The sequence below is a fragment of the Corylus avellana genome, chromosome ca4, assembly GCF_901000735.1.
Source record: "Corylus avellana chromosome ca4, CavTom2PMs-1.0".
In the NCBI taxonomy this organism is placed as follows: domain Eukaryota; kingdom Viridiplantae; phylum Streptophyta; class Magnoliopsida; order Fagales; family Betulaceae; genus Corylus; species Corylus avellana.
This window is the reverse complement of record NC_081544.1, coordinates 20,055,507-20,061,088: the sequence shown is the minus strand read 5'-3', so window position 1 is coordinate 20,061,088 and position 5,582 is coordinate 20,055,507.

Sequence of the window (5,582 nt, the reverse complement as noted above, 5' to 3'; positions counted from 1 at the left end):
ATGTTATTTGATGGAAAAATTGTATATTATTTGCATGGATTTGATGGATAGATTGAATATCAGGTTAATCGTAACACAAAATTCGGGTATAGTCCTGAAATTAATCACAAAAAATATAGGGGGGAGGGAAAAAAAATTTCAAAACGAACCAAAGTTATTGACGTGTCAATTTTTGACACGTCAGGAATTCCTGACGTGTGAATTTTTCAGACGTTAGGAATTATTGACGTGTCATTATTTGACACGTCAGGAATTCCTGACGTGTCAAATTTTCCACACGTCAGAAATTATTTGACGCGCCACGTTGACACGTCAAAATTTTTTTTCTAACGTGTCAAAAATTGACATGTCAGGAATTCCTGACGTGTCATAAGTTGACACGTCAGGAATTCTTTTTGACGTGTTGAAATCAACACGTCAGCATTCTTCACGCTTTACACACGTCAGGATGGCCCCGTCAGGAGTGTTTACTGATGTGTCAGGTCATCTGACACGTCAGTAAACCTCCATCAATAAATTGTAATTTTTTTGTAGTGAATAAACTTTACCTCACAATGACTTAGGTAAGGTAGAATTTCTTATAGTACTTCTAATCATCACCAATAAAGTTTGATTACGCCTCTCAACAACACCAATTTGTAGGGCCGTTTCGGGCATTGTATATTGCTCAACAATGCCACGCTAATCAAGAAGTTTGGCAAATGGCAAGGGTTGTGGCTCGATTCGTCATACTTACTATAGTACTCACTACATCGAGCCGACTTGATTATTTTCACTTTTTTATCTGATTGCCTTTCCATCTCAAAGAAAAAGACCTCAAAGCTGCAATGTCCTAAGATTTCTCATGTAGTCCATAACATGAAGAATCATCTATAAGGGTGATAAAATACTTCTCTCCATCAAAACATACACGTGGAGCCCATGCAACTGGGTGAAATCTGGTTAGAACCTACTAATGGTGCGTGAGGCAATTTGAACTGAAAACTGTACATCTAAGTGGCGCTTGTAGAGGAATGAGAAACTTTTCTTAGTTTAGAAGATCGGCTAACTCCTAGACTTTTTTTGGGATCTATTTGTTCCATGTTAGAATATTTTATATTATTCTCTAGGTTTATTCCCTACCTTAATTAGCCTAGGGTTTCTTGTTTATCAATCATAGCCTCTCTATATATAGAGGCCTCTACAATCACATCCAATCAGACTCAATACAATGTAGTCTTATACGCTTCTGCTCCCTTTCTTTTCTCTCTCCTTCTTCTGCTTCCAATATGTTCAACAATATATTTAACATGGTATCAGAGCCATGTTTCTGTTTATGTGGCTTTCAATAAAAGTCTTATGACGTTTTTCTGGTGTTTTATGGCATTCTTTTTTGACGATCTCCTAATTTTGTTGTGATTTACGGCTCTTTTCATTGGCGAATCTTGGCACAATGTGGTTTGACCCTTCAAAGGATTTAATGACTACTTTTCATTCTCTAACGCTCATTGTCAGTTGTGGCTTGGCCCTTAATCGGATTCTTTTAACGGCTTGTCTCTATTCTCCGGTATTTCTCCGGTTGTCACTTTTAGCCTTTCTTGTCGGTATTATGATGCAGATCAGATAGCTAAACAGAAGCCACCGTTCGAACGGCCATCGAACACACAGTTTTGGGAGGATTCCAGGGAGCTGGCAGAAGACCTCGTTTGAAGTCCCGTTCGAATGGCCATATGTTAAATTCCAGTTTTTACGCTTTTAGTAGTTCCTGTTTGAATGGCCATATGTCTTGTTCGAACGCGTAGCCACATCTATTTTATTAAACCAACTTTATTTCATTATTTTATTAGAGTTAGCGTTTTGGGAGTCTATATTTCGTGTTTTATTAGGTTTAGAAGTCTTAGAGCTATAAACACATACTTATAGCCTCCATAAAGTCAGTTTATGTTTATTATTGAGTTTTATTAATGAGAATACTCAGAATTGAGTTTATTCCTCTTTTGTCCTTTAAACTTTAGATAGACTCTATTATTTTTAGAAGATTTCTTAGGTCTTTGATAGAATCTAGATCTGGAATTGTTTAACCGTTATTTTATTGTTGTTTTTCACTACAACCCACAAGTCGGGCTGCATCATATTGCCTTGAACCATCGACTTTAGATGCCTTTAATTTCTTCTCTTTTTTGAACTCAAGCTTACACCTTAAGTTTAAGGGGGGATGATTTTATATTAAATTAGGTCTATTAATATTTTCCTTAACAAGTTATTTCTCTTTATGTTAGAATATTTTTATTCTCCGTTATTATATTTTCTTGTAAGGTTTATTCTCTTCCTTAATTAGTTTAGGTCTACTTTAGGGTTTCTTGGTCACTACTCCTTGTCTCTTTATAAATAGAGAGTTATGTAATATTGTTTAACATAGTGAATATACAAGATGTAGCCCATACATCTCTCTCCACTTCTGCTCTCTCTTTTCTTTCTCTTTCATATTTTACTATTTTATATATATTTTAGCATGGTATCAGAGCCACTTTCTTGTGGCCTCCAATAAACGTCTTTGACATTTCTTGGTGCTCCCTCCGGCGACCTCTCTTTTCTGGTTGTCCGCGTGTCGCCAAACGATTTTCCACTAAAAATCTCTTCTACGCCTTCATTACAACCTCATCTGGCAAACTTTATCTTAGATTCATACTTGCGAGGCACAGATCTACAGATCTGTGGAAGATTGTCCGCCATCTTCCTTCCCACGTGCCTCCACTCGCCTTCGGCAGTCCTTGCACGCGCCGCCACCGTGACTCCTCTCGGCCAAATAACCATCAAAAGTAGTGTCTCGGCCCCAGATCGGTATATCTATGTAATTTCAGTTCATTCCAGAATTGCACGCGCTCCAAACCGCCGCCAGGAGAAACTGTTGGTGATCCCACACGCCTCCATGCGTAGTTGCTCCCTTGGTGGAGCTACACGCTCCTCCCCTCACGACATATCAGACTCCGCTACGTACAGATTCGAAAAAATATGGAGCACCCAAGCTTCCACGCGCTCACATGCGCCACCAAAAGGTTATGTCGGTTAGTCAACGTGCCTCGTAGGGGTTCCTCGCACTACCACGTGCCGAAAGCGCCTCCCACGTGCCTCACGCACACCAAACCCTATCTAGGGTTTGAGCACACGCCTCAAGTGGCCGCAACCCTTGGCGCGTGCTCCACACTCGCCAATCGCTTCTTCTCTTTCCAGAAGCCACATGGCAGCCTCTTAGAGCGCCACGTCGGCCCTAGCCACTTCATCGGGGCTCCAACTTGATCCAAAACCGGTTTCTAACCTAGTCGTCGAGTTCAAATCAGATCTTCAACCTGGTTCAGTCGAGTAGGCCAACTGGTTCAATCTCTCCAAACCGGTCCAAATTAGTCAATCCGGTCCAACAGGTTAGACCGGGTTCATATCATTTTGGCTTAGCCCATATTCAATGGTCCATGGGTTTTGGCCAAAATTTTGGCCCATGTAACCGGCCCAAATTATTCCAATTGATTCAAGTTTCATCCAAGCTGAAGCCCAAATTTTGGGTCAAATTCTTCTTAACTAGGCTTAGCCCAAGCCCAAGGCCTTCACTGTTGCTGTCGTCTGTTGCTCCTCCGCTAGCCGTCGTCAACCCCTTTCGGCTGCCACATTTAGACCACCACTCCTGTGACTTTATATATATATATATATATATATATATATAATTTCCCTTTTTTATTCCCAAACTCAAGCTTGCACCTTGAGTTTGAGGGAGGATGTTAGAATATTTTATATTACTCTCTAGGTTTATTCCCTACCTTAATTAGTCTAGGATTTTCTGTTTACCACTCATAGCCTCTCTATATATAGAGGCCTCTGTAATTACATCCAATCAGACTCAATACAATGTAGTCTTATATGCTTTGGCTCTTTCTCCTTCTTCCGCTTCCAATATATTTAACATTCCAAATAGCTAAGGATAACGAGTGTGAAAGGAGGCAGTTGCTTTGGAGGCGTGTGAGCTCTCTTGTGGCTGTAGGATAGGTTCTCCCTTCTTTTTTGACAACAATGCTTATTCTTTATTCATTTTATAAAAATAGTGCATAGCAAAAGAATATCATAAATACAATGAAAATTTTCTTATCTCTTTGAATGTCATTGTTTCAATCAGTTTCCAGATTTGCAGCATATTTCGGCGAATCACGTCTCCAACCACTGTCTAGGCCATCTGAACTTTCTGAAATAGACATCAATTTCTTTGCTTTTCCATCAATGCTACAAGCTCATTCCTAAACGCCATCTCCTTCGCTGCCTCTACTATTAGTGACAGTTTTTCCATATGTCTGATAATTTCTCCGCCATCAGTTAGTGATTTGCTTTAAAAAACAAACTAGACAGAAAACGAAGGATAGACCAGAGATCTAAGATTGCTACTTTGAAGGTTTCATGTAAACAAAACCTTAGAAAACGGCTAAAGAGATTTAAAACCCAAAAAGCAGAAAAAAAAAACTTCACCTCGTAGATTGCTACTGAAAGCAAATTTAGAGAGAAGACAAATATGAATCACTGCAGAGTGTGAGCAGCACTAGATTTACTACAGTATTATTTAGAAAAAGAGAAGAGTTGAGGGGCATGTTTCTTTCCTCCTAGAATGGTTCTCTAGTGGCTACCGTTTTTTCTTCAGGTTAATTCTCCCTTCTATCTTAATGTAGACTGAGAGTTGAATAACCGATGGATATTGCTTTTAAGTCAAGACAACACCTAGAGACACTTGAATTTTGAAAAAAAGAAAAGAAAAGAAAAGAAATGTGGACTGGTAGTTTCCTAACATCTTTGAAGAGGCCACAAAAAAATGATTATGATATTATGTTAAAATATAATAATCACTACAAGAAACTGAGTCATCAGGGGCGACTCATTAGGGGCGACTATAAAGTCGCCCCTAATACTCAACTATTAGGGGCGACTTTTGAAAGTCGCCCCTAATAGTTATGTATTAGCATCCACATCCAAGTGGACGCTAATAGTCGACCCAAAAGATGAATAATAGCGTCCACTCTAGGGTGGACGCTAATAACTCGACCCTAATATACTCGCGGGAAATATTCAAAAGGCGGGAAAAAGATCATTAGCGTCGACTTTTCAAGTCGACGCTAATGCCTAATCATTAGGGTCGACAAAGTCGACCCTAAAGAGTGTATGGATGAATTAAAAAAAAAAAAATCATTTTATTTACCAATAGCGTCCACTAAGAGTGGACGCTGAAGAGTGATCATTAGGGTCGACTTGAGAGTCGACCCTAATGCTTAAGTATTAGGGTCGACAAAGTCGACCCTAAAGAGTGCGGGGAGGAATTAAAAAAAATTAAAAAAAAAATCCATTTAACCACCAATAGCGTCCACTATTAGTGGACGCTAAAGAGTTATCATTAGGGTCGACTTGGGTGTCGACCCTAATGCTTAAGTATTAGGGTCGACTTTGTCGACCCTAAAGAGTGTGGGAAGGAATTAAAAAAAAATTAAAAAAACCTAATATTCATAACCAATAGCGTCCACTTTTAGTGGACGCTAAAGAGTTATCATTAGGGTCGACTTGAGAGTCGACCCTAATGC